Source organism: Crinia signifera, chromosome 8 (assembly GCF_055691185.1).
Source record: "Crinia signifera chromosome 8, ASM5569118v1, whole genome shotgun sequence".
In the NCBI taxonomy this organism is placed as follows: Eukaryota; Metazoa; Chordata; class Amphibia; order Anura; family Myobatrachidae; genus Crinia; species Crinia signifera.
The window spans coordinates 11,676,329-11,694,791 of NC_139224.1; the positions used below are offsets into that span (position 1 = coordinate 11,676,329).

General features: G+C 48.0%; 1 protein-coding gene across 1 annotated transcript in view; it reads right to left on the reverse strand.

The window, feature by feature from the left end:
• Positions 1-9,125, reverse strand: part of LOC146026917 (contactin-4-like) — a 133,440-nt gene extending 124,315 nt beyond the window's left edge. The window contains exon 1 of the mRNA XM_083157963.1: positions 8,866-9,125. The gene's annotated coding sequence lies outside the window, so the exon portion shown is untranslated. The remainder of the gene's footprint in view (positions 1-8,865) is intronic.
• Between the last annotated feature and the right edge of the window lie 9,338 nt (positions 9,126-18,463).

Sequence of the window (18,463 nt, forward strand, 5' to 3'; positions counted from 1 at the left end):
TGTGTCGACCTTCTTTCATGTGTCAACCATTTACATGTCAACCTTTTGCTTGGGTCGTCAATGTCAACCTAGTCCATGTCAAACTTTTTTCATCTGTTGACCTATAGCGGCCAATTGACTGTCCACCTAATATTCCACACCCATTAGTGTAGCGCGCACCCTCGCACTTCCATGTAGATGTATAAAAAAGTCCCAAAAACCTCATGTCTACTTTTTCTTGTGTGAACCATTTGTCAATGTTGATCTTAGATACTGTAGATCTATGAAGCGGATACAGCACTGCACATACCACTTGCCGGTACTGTACCGCTGCATCTCTGGGTGACGGAGCAGATGCAGCGTTGGACACCACAGCCCAGATACCAGGGTGTGTTAACCAAGATGACCACACCGCTACATCCCTTGTGGTGGCATGCAGCCATCACATACAGTATAAATGTATTATACTCCCATCGGTCTGCCAACGCTTAGAGTCTCTGAAATCCGCGGCAGCCAACGGATACAGGTCTGTGAAAAAATTTCAAGTGGATCAGGATCATCAGTGATTGCCAGCCATCAGCTTCCGCTGGCAAACCTGAGCTGCTGACACGGGCCTGGAGATGCAGCTCTGGAGATAGCTGCAGATAGAGGACTGACTACGCTCAGTGCAGGATCCACTCTACTGGAACCATGTATCCAGCAAACATTCTTCAGAGGTGGTTGTAAAGTCAAAAGCCAGGTGCAGAGGAGCATTTACTGCACATGCATCAAAGCCGCACTGCGCACATGCATCAAAGCCGCACTGCGCACATGCATCAAAGCCGCACTGCGCACATGAGTGGCGACTGGTACAGAGTGGACAAGTGACGGGTAGTCAGCCACTGAGAACTGACTTATAGCTGGACAGGCCCCGGCATCATTCTGAGACACTGCAGTGACCCATACAACTGCCTGCACCTCTGAATCCGGCCCATAGTCCCCTAATCTCTATATATAAAAGGCTAACTACTCCTCATCTCTGAAGCGAAGTACTGCCAGTGACCACTAGAGGCCAAATTACCCCTTTATAGCAAGTGAAACTAAAATGATCTGTTTCAAACCTTCTGGATGTGGCGAGAGGGAGCTGTGAGGACAGGGACTGGAGGTAGGAGCCAGATGGGACTAAGCCGTCATGGTGACAGGCCTGTAACTAGTATGAGTAATAGTTTGCAAACAGATTCTTAGTCCTCCTTTGAGACATGTTCATGTGACACAAGTCTCCTATTTATAAAAATTCATAGCCCAACAAAAGGGTGCGGCAGGGGTTGCAACACTCGCTGGCAAGTCCTTGCTCATCTTGTGTCATGGTGGGTGATGTCATCATCAGATGAGGCACAATGAGGCACAAGTCTTGGCAAATGCATAGGCCTCAAATGTTGGATTTTGAAAGGAACAGCAGAGTTCAAAATTCAAATAGGGAGCCACTGCCAGTGATACCCCTTTCACATTTGCAAGCCGGGTTCAAAATCGCTCTCACACTAGCCATCAGACCTGGCATAACACATAAGGCAGGGCCGGGGCGGCGCTGGTATATGTCAGAATCTCTCAGCGACTCCTTTACAGTGCAGTGAACGGGACCCGGGTCGACACAGGTTCACACTGCGCATGGACCCGCGAGCCTTCTGGGTCTAACCCTGGTCAAGACCTGTGTTGAAATCCCGGAACGCTGGACCCGGGATCATCTACTAGGACCCTTTCACGCTGACCCATTTCCCCAGTTGATGCGCGTTCATGTGCAATAACCCGGGAAATATTTGTCAGTGTGACAGGGGTATGAGTCAGTTGGTGTGGCTTCCCTATTTGAATCTTGAACTGTGCTATAGCCCCACCTCTAGAGCCTCCCCTGACAGGACACCATCTCAGAGATGATTGGCAGTGTAGGGAACGCCGCACCACCAAAATGACAAAAACCCAGAAGTAGTTCACAACGGTGTACTAAGAGAGCACCTCCTCTATTGTCCAACTGCAACCTGATCACGCCAGGGTTGTGTCTAGGGTAGTGATGGCCAACCTTGAGGCCAGCTGTTGTTCAACTACACATCCCAGCATGCCCTGCTACAGTTTTACTATTTGGCCATGCTGAAACTGTAGCAGGGCATGCTGGGATGTGTAGTTCAACAACAGCTGGAGTGTCAAGGTTAGACATCCCTGATCTAGGGGTAACAATGACCTCAGTGAAGCCCTGTGGAACTCTGTGTATGGGTTTGAGTATTATGACTTGGAGGACAGGGGTTTGATTAATTATGAATTTCAACAGATTACGGCTTGTGATTGGCTCCCCCAGCCACACCCCCTTACATCAGGGACGCGTAATACCTGTGAAGTAATGCGCTGCGCTCGCCACGCTTCGGGCTCGGGGTACTCCGGTTTCCTCCTGCATTCAAAAAATATACTCTGAGGTCACTTGGCTCCCAATGAAAATTAACCCTAAAATGTCTGTGTGCGCGTGTACATGTGGTAGAGCAGCGGTGGCCAGACCGGTCCTTGAGATCTACCAACGGTCCACGTTTTCCAAATCACCTAGCTGGGGCACAGGTGTAGTCATTACTAACGGTCACATTACCAGACCAACTAGCTGGGGCACAGGTGCAGCCATTACGAACGGTCACATTACCAGACCACCTAGCTGGTACACAGGTGAAGTCATTACTAACGGTCACATTCCCCAGATCACCTAGCTGGTGCACAGGTGCAGTCATTACTAACTGTAACATTCCCCAGACCAACTAGCTGGGGCACAGGTGCAGTCATTACTAACGGTCACATTACCAGACCACCTAGCTGGGGCACAGGTGAAGTCATTACTAACGGTCACATTCCCAGACCACCTAGCTGGTGCACAGGTGAAGTCATTACTAACGGTCACATTCCCAGACCACCTAGCTGGTGCACAGGTGTAGTCATTACTGTCACATTCCCCAGACCACCTAGCTGGGGCACAGGTGTAGTCATTACTAACGGTCACATTCCCAGACCACCTAGCTGGTGCACAGGTGTAGTCATTACTAACGGTCACATTCCCAGACCACCTAGCTGGTGCACAGGTGTAGTCATTAATATCACATTACCAGACCACCTAGCTGGGGCACAGGTGTAGTCATTACTAACGGTCACATTCCCAGACCACCTAGCTGGTGCACAGGTGTAGTCATTACTAACTGTCACATTCCCAGACCACCTAGCTGGGGCACAGGTGTAGTCATTACTAACGGTCACATTCCCAGACCACCTAGCTGCTGCACAGGTGTAGTCATTACTTACTGTCAGATTGTCACACATGCTGCATTCATTCCTACTATAGGTCGTTAGGCTGCCTGACAGACATGAACTGTTGGTAGATCTTGAGGACAGGTTTGGCCACCCTGTGGTAGGGAATATAGATTGTAAGCTCCACTGAGGCAGGGACTGATGTGAATGTTCAAATATTCTCTGTACAGCGCTGCGGAATATGTATGCGCTATATAAATAGTTGGTAATAAATCAATGTTATAATGATGAGTTCTGACTTGTGTATATTACCAAGAATAACACATTGTTACTGTTATTATTTTGGATATTAAGTCACCTCCGGTTCCTCTGACCTGCGTAAAAGCGACTGTCTTCTCTATAGCCAGCGTCGTCACCTGTGACTTCTAATATCCATATAATTGTCTGTAGACGGTGGCAGCGCGTGTTACAGCCTGTGTAAGGGCTGCTACATCCTCAGCTGCCTGGGGTGACAGAACGCTCAGCCTGGTCTCGGGGTAAAGGTTTTACCTTTAAACGCACTGAAGCAGAACCTGGGGTATTTTTAAACCTTATTTTTCCTCTTTCCCATTACCGTTAGCTAATAACCTCATTTCCAGCGCTGCATTCTGCAGTAACTCGGCTCTTGAAAACCGCGTCGAGGGAAGTGCAGAAAAAGACTCTCGCAAACAGCTGCTCCCTTCTCACCGGGTTAGCTGCGAGCTGGGTGCACTCAGGAGGGCTCATTACAAAATCTAAACGCTGCCCTTTATTAAAGCGAAAAGAATAACACAAATGTGTGTTTAAACCTTGCAATACGCCGACGTAGGAAAAGAACCCTAATAGCCATAATAATCATTATAATAAAAAATGGAAACTCTTCTGTGGCAACCACAGCCCGATCCCAGGAGCGACCGCCGCCAACATCTCCAGGGGCCAGTTGCTGTTAAAGTCGCTAACAGGCCTTGGCACCTGGGGAAAATCATACCTGCTAGATTTTACAGCAGGAGGATAACGCAACCCGGCGCGTGCCTTTGACACTTTCTGTTGTAATGGCTGGAGACGGCTGATTGGACGATTCCGATGGCGATGCTGGGAGTCAAGTGGTGATGGGGGAGGGGGGGGGGGGGGGGGGCTCACCTCCAATTTCTAAGACTTCCAGCTGTTTGGCTGATACAATCCGTAGGAATCCAGATTATTTATCGGTGACAATCCTCGGGGACAATTCCGCGTCATTATCCTGTTAGGATAGCGTTGCTTCCTACGGTTTATTGTGTTATCAGCTTGTAATGGAGCGGAGAAGCAGAACTCTCTTGTTAGGGATTTGTGACTGGTTTCATTACCTTGTTACAACGCCGAGTTCCCTTCCTCTGTTAGCCTGTAATGGAAGAGATGCACTTCTCACATTGCGGCCTGTGTTGTGTAATAACACTACCCAGTGGGAGCAGGCATGCAGCCTATACGAGCGTGTGCTGTCTCACCGACAAACCCCCAGCCTGGGCAATCTGAATGAGGCTGCACGCTGAATGCCCGGGAAAATGACTTATTTTCTGGACAAATTAATCCCTCACCTCTGAATCGTGCCCTGCAGCCGAGTGCTCTCTCCCGCTTCCCTTATCTGTTCCTTCTGTAGAACATGCCACTCTTCTGACCCGCTCCTCGCTAAACAGATTTGCCGAGTTGTGGAACGTTATGTGAGGGATTCTCTGGGAATTACATATTACGGGCAGCAAATGGCAAATTCAATCCTGGGCTGTTGATGAAGGAGACGAGCCTGTACCTTCGTATTAACGGGGTCAGCCCCCCCTTATGTGGATGCATCCCCTGCTTGTATATATATATATATATGCAGGGCTGCCTGGGTGCACTATCTCCGCAGCCTGTCTGTGATGAACCTGCGTTGTATGCAACAGAGATGGAATAAGGATATCTTACTTGGGCGATGATAGGGGGGGGGGGGGGGTACAGGGGTGTGCGCAGAATGAGCCTTGTCCAATGTGATACACAATAGTGAGAATTTAAATGAAAGGGTAGAGGGTAAACACAATAGTATATTTTTATATTGTCGGGCAGCGTATAAAATAATGTATAAAATGTTATTGCCTTGAGGGCGAGAATCAAAATGCACCCCCAACCAATCCATCAATTATACCCAATTAAACGATATACTTCATTTATCGGTGTCGCCCCCGGGCAGCAGCCTCTCCCACAAAGCCCCATATAGCCCTGTCCCGGTGATGGCCGTTTCGGGCCTAGTTGATCAGAACCGACCCATTGTCTCTGTACCCCCAGCAGATCCAGTCATTGCAGGAGGCTGGGTAAGTACCAGAGAATCCAATTGCTCACAGCTGATCCATTGCAAGCTCAGCTAGTCTGAGGGGACAGTTACATTGGTTCAATGTCACCCCAGGCCGGCCAGGCAGCATTTAATACAGCACAACACAACGTACTGTAATTACTGGGCCGGTGCTACAACAGAGCCAGTTAGTCACCGCGCGGGTGTGGAAATGACAAACAGTCTGAAGAAGTCGATGGCAGACTTCGCAAACAACAAGCAGCATCGGCCGGGGCTAATCATTTAATGCCTGCTAGGCTGAGATTTAGGTCAGGCGCAGAACATCTAGTTATGCCTGGCAGGTCGCGGGCTCCTGCCCTTATCCCTTACCTACTGTGCACAGGCCCAGAACATCTAGTTATGCCTGGCAGGTCGCGGGCTCCTGCCCTTATCCCTTACCTACTGTGCACAGGCCCAGGCACTTTACCGTATTCATTTACCGGCTCATCCTTCCAAAATCCTCTAAACCTCATCTTATACCATAATGCAAATGCATAAACGAGTGTAAGCTCTGCGGGGTATTGCTGATTACAATAATATATACTGTGGAACCTATGCACAATGGCCCTTATTCAGATCTGATCGCAGTACAAATTTGTTCTCAAAATGGGCAAAACCATGTGCGCTGCAGGTGGGGCAGATGTAACCTGTGCAGAAAGAGTTAGATTTGTGTGAGTTATTTTGTTTCTGTGCAGGGTAAATACTGGCTGCATTATTTTTACACTGCAAATTTAGATTTCAGTTTCAACACACCCCACCCAAATGTAACTCTCTCTGCACATGTTACATCTGCCCCACCTGCAGTGCTCATGGTTTTGTCCATTTTGAGAACAAATTTGTTCTGCGATCAGATCTGAATAAGGGCCCATGTCACATACATGATTATAAGTAAACTAACATTACACCGGTACCGTCTAGGTAACGTCAGTTACTGTATAAATGTATACTAAGCACACCGATGCAGGCTGCGTACACCAGAAGTCATGGCATAAACACAAACTCATAATTAGACCACACAACCCTAATACACACCCAGCCAATCACCGCCTCACCCCTCTGACTGCCACCCCCCCCCCCCCCCCCCCCCACATGAGTGATCCATATTTACAGCGTAATGCTTAACCTGTGATTTGGTTCAGCCAGGAGGACGAGCCCTGTCAGAGATACCCCAAGGCTGGCTGAGAACCCACTGCCCCAAATAAATACATGAATATGCACGTCCATCACAGCCGTACCCCCATATCAACCCCCCGAAAAATGACGCCCTGCGTGAAATCTGCTTCTGAGCGTTTTTACTACAGGTAAAACCCACAAAGCATAATGATAACAGAACTACACACACATATACACACACCTGCCCACCACACAACACACATTCTGCACATGACAATACAGAGCAGGGTAAGTGGCAGCACTTTGTACACCCCCAACAGAACTCATAAAGCTGGGAGCTGAACGATAACATAACCTAGGATTGCTATAATATTATATAACAGTCCGGTGCCCTCTGTGCTGCCTGCATCAGACACATCAGGAGCAGGTTCCTGCATCAGGCACATCAGGAGCAGGTTCCTGCATCAGGCACATCAGGAGCAGGTTCCTGCATCAGGCACATCAGGAGCCGGTTCCTGCATCAGGCACATCAGGAGCAGGTTCCTGCATCAGACACATCAGGAGCAGGTTCCTGCATCAGACAGGATACAACAAATGATACCAAGCACAAATATGTCTACACCGGTACATTGGGGGAAAGGTATTATCAGCTCAGAGACCCCCTGTAATCAACATAAACAGATTCTGTGTAATGGAGAACTACAGATACCAGCACAGACTAGACACACACATATAATATAGGTATACAGTATAGATAGAATATATATTAATTAGGCAATGACTGAAATCCATACATGCATGTAGAGTCTTACATATATACCGTTATCCGTACACATCCCTGGCATTCTATGATTACCTACAAATATATCTGCATATACTGTGTATGTATGTATATATATGTGTATATATATATATATATATCTATATCCGGATAACTATTGCACACTGCCCCATTGTGGCACACATAATCCCAGCAACACACATACAGCAGCTATAGGTACAAAGAGCACATACAGTACAGCACCTATACAGGTACACAGACCGCATAGAGTACAGCAGCTATAGGTACACAGAGCACATACAGTACAGCAGCTATACAGGTACACAGACCACATAGAATACAGCAGCTATAGGTACACAGAGCACATACAGTATCGCAGCTATAGGTACACAAAGCACATACAGTACAGCAGCTATACAGGTACACAGACCATATAGAGTACAGCAGCTATAGGTACACAGAGCACATACAGTATCGCAGCTATAGGTACACAAAGCACATACAGTACAGCACCTATACAGGTACACAGACCACATACAGTACAGCACCTATAGGTACACATACAGTACAGCAGCAATAGGTACACAGAGCACATACAGTACAGCAGCGATAGGCACACAGACCACATACAGTACAGCAGCTATAGGTACACAGACCACATACAGTACAGCAGCTATACAGGTACACAGACCACATAGAGTACAGCACCTATACAGGTACACAGACCACATACAGTACAGCAGCTATAGGTACACAGACCACATACAGTACAGCACCTATACAGGTACACAGACCACATACAGTACAGCACCTATAGGTACACATACAGTACAGCAGCTATAGGTACACAGACCACATACAGTACAGCACCTATACAGGTACACAGACCACATACAGTACAGCAGCTATAGGCACACAGACCACATACAGTACAGCGCCTATACAGGTACACAGACCACATACAGTACAGCAGTTATAGGTACACAGACTACATACAGTACAGCAGCTATAGGTACACAGACCACATACAGTACAGCAGCTATAGGTACACAGACCACATACAGTACAGCAGCTATAGGTACACAGACCACTTACAGTACTGCATCTATAGGTACACAGACCACATACAGTACAGCAGCTATAGGTACACAGACCACATACAGTACAGCAGCGATAGGTACACAGACCACATACAGTACAGCAGCGATAGGTACACAGACCCCATACAGTACATAAATACAGTAGTAATAAGAGACACCTGGATACAACGTATCACACGTCACATGTAGCAGCTCTGAGTTCTAGGCACCAAGTAACCAGCTCATCCATCCATCCATCCCTGGGCAGAGGATGCCAGCAGCCAGGCAGCACACAGATCCTGGCATGTACATACGGTGTGTCAGGCTCCATCCGCTGTGTGCAGGATCCAGCTTGTCACATTGCGTCCCCGGCCACAGAGAGCTGCTGATCTGGTCCCTGAGAAGCTCTGCGAGCCTCTCTCTCCACCAGCCTCCCCCCCAGGACTCACATCATTAGCAGCACAGGAACCCAGGAGAAGAGGAGAGGTCTACAGCTGTGACAGGGGAGGGAGCGGAGAGAGAGAGAGAGACTGGAAGAGGAGAGAGTGAGAGAATGGAGTGAGAGGGAGAGGAGGAAGGGAGGGATAAGGAGGGAGAGGAGGAGACACAAATAAGAATTAGAATAGATAGGATTGAGGAGTGAAGCAGAGCGAGAATAAGAGATGATACAGAGGTGACAGGTACATAGGGGTGTATGAGGGGACCAGCTCCCATGTACAGTATACATACAGCATATAACGGCAGGTGAGGGGGGGGGACAAAGGGGGGGATTCATATTCTGATTATTATTCATTATCATGGTTGCAGTTATTATTATCTAGCAGGACCTGTGAGCTCCATGTATGATACACAGGACCAGAGGTGGCAGCTGCCAATCAGAGGCGATGTGGGTACCCGAGAGGCAGCCAATAATGATCCAATATCAGGGAGGATAGTGACACATTGTGCTTTACTGTGTCAGCCAGTGGCAGTGTGTAGGGAGCAACTGGCAGGAACAGGCTGGGTGATTACATGTGTAGTATGTAGGTGACAGGATATATAAGGATGATACATGGGTTATACAAGGGTGACACATGTTATACAAGGGTGACACATATGTTATACAAGGGTAACACATATGTTATGCATGGGTGTCGCTGAATGTCACCCAGCTATGCATCAGCAATAAGGCACAACGGCGACACATTCCGCAGAGGCGTGGTTCCCCCGGCTGATCACTTTTTAGCACCCACAAAACTATATTTCTCTTTATTTTATTTCTTAGAATTTATCAATTTATCAGAACAAGTACAGATACCGGTATAACCACGTTTATCGGAGATTCGCCAAGCCGCAGGTGCCACATTCCTCGTGAAAGGTACGCACCCGCCGCCACACTCGTGCGTCAAAGTTGCACCTGCGACTCATTGAACTCCATTAGCCATTATCGGGCACAATGGGGCAGATGTACTAAGCCTTAACAAGAGATAAATGTAAGGGTAAAAAAGAGAGATAAACGTCCAGCCAATCACCTGCTAACTGGTATGTTACAGGCTGTGTTTGAAAAAAGTCAGTAAGGAGCTGATTGGCTGGACGTTTATCTCTCTTTATCACCCTCGCATTTATCTCTTGTTAAGCCTTAATACATCTGCCCCATTGTGTGTATACTGTAAGTCGTGGGTGCGACTTGTCTATATCCGTACACAACCCTTTTTCCGGGAAGCTATGGCCCGGCACCTGATTTAATCCGGATGTATTTCCCGCATGAACAAACCAATTAAGGACACTTGGTGGTCACTGGTGGCGGTGTGTGTCATTTTCATTTAATCTTTAATTATCATTTAATAAATTTCTATCAATCACATTTAGTCCAGCAAAACTGATAATCCATACAGTTCTAGTACCGAGGGTGTGGCGGGGAAATTGGTGGCGCCCCTGTATTATATGTCCTGCATAGATCATAGGTGCTTATACAGTAACTGTATCCAATACGGGTAACACAGCACATTGCCAAGGGGGATCTAACTGTACATCTGAAAAGTGCCTACAACCAGGACTACCACAGTTCAGAAAAGGACAGCTCAGATACATACATCACAAGGCTGCCATCCCCTCCGCCCAATGGGCTGTAAGGAAAGGATCTATCAGATGTATATGTATACAGGAGACAATTGGAGATATATGGTTTATGGTACAAATATTACTGTAATTGTGTCATAAAAGCTTCATTTTACTGATTTCAGCCTGTTGGCACAGGCAGCTTATAACATAATAGCTGAAGCTCTCACAGCAGTCAGGAGATGCAGGGTGCTAAACCAGGTGGCATGTACAGGTATAACAAGAAAGGGACGGAGTATATGGGATACAGAAGTTCCCATCATGACATACTACAGCAAGTTTTCTATAGGGGCAACTGATATGCAATTTATAAATGGCCATATATTATTCTTTACCATCAATGGCGGATCCAGGGGTGGGGCTGCCTCACAAATTCAAATAGTGGAGAAACACCAACTGCCAGTGAGTCAGTTTGGAATAGCAGTTGGTGCACTCCCCTATTTAAATTTTGAACTTGATATTGGGACAGGGAAGGTGGCCCTTCTCAACTCTGGGCTCCACAGCAGCTGCACCCTCTACACCTTTGCTAGCTACACCCTGTATATAACACATGTAACTGTGACAAGGAAGTTGGCCCCTCTCAACTCTGGGCTCCACAGCAGCTGCACCCTCTACACCTTTTGTAGCTACACCCTGTATATAACACATGTAACTGTGACAGGGAAGGTGGCCCTTCTCAGCTCTGGGCCCCATAGCAGCTGCAACCCCTGCACCTATGGTAGCTACACCCTGTATATAACACATGTAACTGTGACAGGGAAGGTGGCCCGTCTCAGCTCTGGGCCCCATAGCAGCTGCACCCCCTGCACCTATGGTAGTTACACCCCTGTATATAACACATGTAACTGTGACAGGGAAGGTGGCCCCTCTCACCTCTGGGCCCCATAGCAGCTGCACTCCCTGCACCTATGGTAGCTACACCCTGTATATAACACATGTAACTGTGACAGGGAAGGTGGCCCCTCTCAGCTCTGGGCTCATAGCAGCTGCACTCCCTGCACCTATGGTAGCTACACCCTGTATATAACACATGTAACTGTGACAGGGAAGGTGGCCCCTCTCAGCTCTGGGCCCCATAGCTTTTGTAACCCCTGCACATGTGATAGCTACACTGCAAGTGGGTGTCTGCAAATAACTGTCACAGTTTTCAGACCACCCAACAGATCACATGATTTAGGTCACCCGGCAGGTACACAGGGATATTTCTGTCACATTTTCCAGAGCACAATATTGATGCACTGTACATGGTAGATTCTGTGAAGTGCTTGTATTCTGTGATGCGATTGCAAATCTTTTGGAGAGGGACCTGGCATGTTATAGAAAAAAGTTGCACATTTGCTTATTTTTGTTTGTGGTTCTGAATCAAACCCCAAGACCTTTAATTTGGTATATGAATTGTCCTACGCAGGCAACGGCATCATAGAAAGATGTCAGTCATAAAAATCACCCATTTATTTTCCTGGGGGCAGTTCCCATAAAGGGGCTATATACAGACAAATAGGTATATGTGCACTAAGCACTGTCATACATGACCGTTTCTATGTATGTACAGTAGCAATACACGACACAGGCCCACCCACTGCATACTGCCATCAAACAGCCTCTATGGGGGAGACAAACCAAACCTTCAATAAAGGAGAAGTACAGGATCTGGCGTCGGACGACTGAGGCGCAGGAGTCAGTGTATTGACCAGTAGGCTTAAGACAGAGGTTTATATAATTACAGAGGCTAAACCTATCACTACAATTAATGGGACAGCCTGGCATTTAATCTGTAATAGACAAGAGCACTACAAGTCCCAGCATGACCTATTACACAACAACTGGCGAGTAGTCAGTCAGTCTCTCCATTGGTTGCCTGTATTTTACTGCATTCAATATAAAATACTTCTACTTACATACAAAGCCATTACTCTGACTACACCGACTACTCATCGCTTATCTCAAAATATATCCCCACCCGACCTCTCCGCTCTGCACAAGATCTGCGTCTCTCATCCACACTCATTACTCGCTCCCACTTACACTTGCAGGATTTGGTACTTGTTACCTAGAACGGCGCCGACGATTTTGATCCTAGGCATCGCAAGGAAAAAAATTGCGCCGGTCGCATCGCATGCAGCCAAAAAATCGCATGCGATGCGACCGACGCGATTACCGCGATTTACATAGGGAACAATGTTAAATGGCCCAATTGACCCGATTTCACATAGGGAACAATGTTAAATGGCCCACAGACCCCAAATACCCACCCTGAAGTGTGAAATGGCCCCCCCAATTGTTAACGCCACCCCACGATCAACGTCAACCCGAAGCATGGCGAGCGGCGGCGGTACGCGTCCTCCGACCTTTTCATACCCCCACCATCCACGTTGGCGTGGAGTTGAGAATAGAAAGTGTGGCGAGCGCAGCGAGCCCGAATCGTGGCGAGCGGATGCGGATACCTTCACAGGTATCCGTGTCCCCTCGCGGGCTTCACAGGTATCCGCGTCCCCTCGCGGGGTTCGCTGCGCTCGCCACACTTTCTATTCTCAACTCAACGTGGATAGTGGGGGTATGAAAAGGTTGGAGGACGCGTACCACCGCCCCTCGCGGGCTCGCCACGCTCTGGGTTGACGTTGATCGTGGGGTGGCGTTATAATGGCATGCGATGGGCGCCGTTCTAGGTAACAAGTACCCAGGATTTTTGTCGGGCAGCACCCACCTTATGTAGTGTTCCCGCTAGGCTGTTTTAGCGGGGCGCTGTGCCCTGCCCGATTTTTAAAAGGCAAAATGCGCCCTGCCCTGCTAGCAGCGCCCCTCTAAAACAGCCTAGTGCCTGCCTCAGCTGTGTCCACGGGGAAGCGCAGAGCCGCCTTAGACGGCGCTTCCCCGGCAGCATGGCAAGTTCAGCGGGGCTCGCCCCGCCCCTTTTAATGATGTCCCGGCCCGGGCACGCCCCTTTTGTGAAGTCGGCAGCCCGGGACTACCCACAAGTGTGACATCAGGCGCCCTGCTTGCCCGCAAAGCTAGTGTGAACACTATTATGGAATGCCCTTCCACGCACATTAAGACTCTCCTCTAGCCTCCAAACTTTCAAGCGTTCCCTGAAAACTCACCTCTTCAGGCAAGCCTATCATATTCAGGAACACCCACACAACCTCCAGTAGCATTTATATCTAATTGCAACCCATCAGGACTGTCTTGTAATCTGGTGGGACTCCCATGCTATGGAATCCTATCCTTATGTATCCCTCCTATTATCCCTATAGACTGTAAGCTTGTGAGCAGGGCCCTCCTACAGATGGGTCAGGTCCCATCTTTGCAGGGGATGGCGCTGGCGTCGCCAGCCGCCATCCCCCGCCAGCGCCATGGCGATGGTGAGAAGGGGACGCGCGCGCACGAGAGGCGCGCGCATCCCCTTCCGACGGCGATTCGATCCGTTCCCCCGGGTCCCCGCCGGCTTGCCGGCGGTAACCCGGGGTCCCCGCCGCCTGCCCGCCCCCCCCACCTAACCCCCCCTAACCCTGTCCGTCTCCCTGAGGCGGAGACGGACAGGGTTTCCGTCGCGCTAGCGACGGAGACTGAGACGCGCGTGCGCGTGAGACGCACGTGCGTCTCAGTCTCCTCGCTGGCGAGGCTGCTGGCGGGTCGCCAGCGCATACGTTCTGGCGACCCGCCAGCAAGGATGAGTACAGTAACATACTGTACCTCCATGTTGGTTGTTTCTACCCAGTTAGTTTAATCCCTGTTGTTTCCAATTGTAAAGCGCAATGAATTATGCTGCGCTATATAAGAATCTGTAAATAAATAGCAAGTTACTGTGTGCCTTTAGCAGAGATACAAAGTATACACATAACATATTACAACGCATCCCCTTATGCAATATATACCGTACATAGGAAGAAATGTTTTACAGCGGAGCATAATTTTTCTGCGGATTATATAAGGTTGTCTGAGTTTATCTCCTCGGTGTAGACTCGTTTTATCTTTCTCATTACCGCAGTCCTGTAACTGTTGGAATACATTGATTTTTGCAGACATAGCGGAGTTCATGGGATAATACAGGAGATTTCCTGAGATAAGATCATAGCGTTTTGATAACTCACGAGACGCAGACATGCAAGTTTGTCGCACGGAGATCCGCAGATGTGACACCGCTTGTAATTGAGGAGTCGCTGACTCCCACTCTCCTGCCTTTAATAAGAGCTGCTTCAGCCAATCAGCTCCCACCGAATGGCAAGCTGATTAATTGTGCACAGAATATCTCCTCTATTTATATCCAGTGCGCTGAGACATCTCAACAGGTCCTGTACGACGCTGCTGCACACAATCAGACAGAAATAGGTTAATTAAACACGATTCAGGGGAAGGTAGGAGACTGCGCCAAGGAAAGGATAGAGAGAGACAGCGCTCATACTGACAGAGATGAATCAACGCACACACAGTCAGGGCACAGTCCAAACACTAAACAAGATACACACTGTGACCAAGAGCAAATATCAGCACACAGACACACACACGGCTCCGCTCATGCAAAAATCATTATTTACAGACATGTACTAAGGGCTGATGCAGGATTGGCAGCAACATAGACGGAAATAGATCTTCAAAATAAATTCTATATTAGGCATCAATAAAACTATTATCTATAATACGGCAGAAACAATCATCAACTTCAAATTACAAATATATATTATTTATTTATTAACAGTTTCTTATATAGCGCACACAGATTCCGCAGCGCTTTACAGAGAATAGTTGAACATTCACATCAGTCCCTGCCCCAGTGGAGCTTACAATCTATATTCCCTACCACATGTACACACAGATATTCTAGGGTTAATTTTGTTGGGAACCAATTAGCCTACCAGTATATTTTTGGAATGTGGGAGGAAACCGGAGTACCCGGAGGATATCCCACGCAAGCACGGGGAGAATATACAAACTCCGCACAGTTAGGGCCATGGTGGGAATAGAACCCATGACCTCAGGGCTGTGAGGCACTAATGCTAACCATTACACCGTCCGTACTGCCCCGTATATATAACACATGGTGGGGATAGAACCCATGACCTCAGCTAATGCTAACCATTACCCCATCTGTACTGCCCCATATATATAACACAAGGTGGGGATAGAACCCATAACCTCAGTGCTGTGAGGCAATAATATAATCATTACACCATCCGTACTGCCCCGTATATATAACACGTGGTGGGGATAGAACCCATGACCTCAGCGCTGCCATGACCTCAGCGCTGTGAGGTAGTAATATAACCATTACACCATCCGTACTGCCCCGTATATATAACACATGGTGGGGATAGAACCCATGTCCTCAGTGCTGTGAGGCAGTAATATAACCATTACACCATCCGTACTGCCCAGTATATATCACACATGGTGGGGATAGAACCCATGTCCTCAGTGCTGTGAGGCAGTAATATAACCATTACACCATCCGTACTGCCCCGTATATATAACACATGGTGGGGATAGAACCCATGACCTCAGTGCTGTGAGGCAGTAATACTAACCATTACACCATCCGTACTGCACCGTATATATAACACATGGTGGGGATAGAACCCATGACCTCAGTGCTGTGAGGCAGTAATGTAACCATTAAGGTGGCCATACACACATAGATTTATCTGCAGATCTGTCTGGTTGGAACAAAAACATGGTTATGGATGAGAGCAAATGACAGTTGACCATTTACTTGAAAATGCTGGAAAACTGACAAACTGTCACTCACCCATAACCATGTATTTGTTCCAACCAGCCAGATCTGAAGATAAATCTTACTAGTGTATGGGCACCTTTACACCGTCCGTACTGCCCTGTATATATAACACATGGTGGGGATAGAACCCATGACCTCAGCGCTGTGAGGCAGTAATGTAACCATTACACCATCCGTACTGCCCCGTATATATAACACAGGGTGGGGATAGAACCCATGACCTCAGTGCTGTGAGGCAGTAATGCTAACCATTACACCGTCCGTACTGCCCCGTATATATAACACATGGTGGGAATAGAACCCATGACCTCAGCGCTGTGAGGCAGTAATGTAACCATTACACCGTCCGTACTGCCCCGTATATATAACACATGGTGGGGATAGAACCCATGACCTCAGTGCTGTGAGGCAGTAATACTAACCATTACACCGTCCGTACTGCCCCGTATATATAACACATGGTGGGGATAGAACCCATGACCTCAGTGCTGTGAGGCAGTAATGTAACCATTACACCGTCCATACTGCCTCACATATATGCTAAAATGCAATTGCAAATGTATAATCTATGTCCAGGCACCGGGGGAGAGTGCCAGCACAGCGGTCAATCACAGTCCCTAGTAATGAAGAGAGTCTTTGTTTTACGCTACTTGCACCTGGACAACGGACAACTACCTGTCGATGATTCGGGTTCGCGAACAGAGTCACACTAATCTGCTCACTCCTGATATGCGCACAAGATACCCTGTATCCAAACCATCAGGAGCACCACAGAGACTCCACCATTCCCTTGTTTGGTGCAGAGTCTCCATCAGAGTGCGGCCAGCATGAGCTTGTGACCAGTTCAGTGAAACATCCGTTACTCACCCCGGCAGCTATGGTATAAAGTGACGTGTTTTGTGTCAATTCGTAGATTTCATCACAGGAACCCCAAATTAGTGTACCCCCTCATATAGCACACTTCGGACAAGGAGCTTCGCCCCTCTACTGCAGAGCTCATCACACTTTACCGTCCATGTGGATGTTAGGTAAATACAAAACAAACACTTGGCAACGAGCATGTAACCTATGGCAATAAGCATTAAACACCTGTAACCCCTGGCAACGAGCAAGAGACCCCTGGCAACAAGCATGTAATCCTTGGCAATAAGCCTTAAACACCTGTAACCCCTGGCAACGAGCAAGAGACCCCTGGCAACAAGCATGTAATCCTTGGCAATAAGCATGAAACACCTGTAACCCTTGGCAATGAGCAAGAGACCCCTGGCAATGAGCATGTAATCCTTGGCAATAAGCATGAAACACTTGTAACCCCTGGCAACAAGCAAGAGACCCCTGGCAATGAGCATGTAACCCTTGACAACAAACATGAACCACCTGTAACCCCTGGCAACGAGCATGCAATCCTTGGCATTAAGCATGAAACACCTGTAACCCCTGACAACGAGCATGTAATCCTTGGCAATAACCATGAAACACCAGTAACCCCTGGCAATGAGCAAGATACCCCTGACAACGAGCATGTAACCCTTGGCAACAAGCATGAAACACCTGTAACCCCTGGCAATGAGCAAGAAACACATGGCAATGAGCATTCAGGTAAAACATTTCTTTATAATATAATTAAAGGGCAACTGAAGCCGAAATGCTGTAGTCTGTACATTTGCACAGAAGATGCAAAGATCTGTGACATAGACAACGACACCTCATTGGACTCCTGTCATTTTGCTGACAGGTCCCCAAAAGAATTCCCCAGGCCTGTGAAGGTGAAGAAGCTGGGAAAAGGGTGAGTGCAGGGAAAGATCCTGAAGCTAGTGTCAGCCACAGTGACAGTGGGGTTGTGTTCATTGGTGTCACAGCCAGTAAAGCACTACATCTGTGTCGCCGTCTATGAGTGTGCGTAGACGCTTTGTGTGCCGACCTGTTTCTCCCGTCTCAGCAGATTTTATGCTGTATAACAGAGCGTTCCATTATGCTGTGTGACGATCCCATATCCGACAGCGATCTGCGTAACCGCCGATATTAAAGTGCAGCCATTCGCTGACAATTAATTAGAAGACGGCAGGATATTAAATGCTGCATGTATC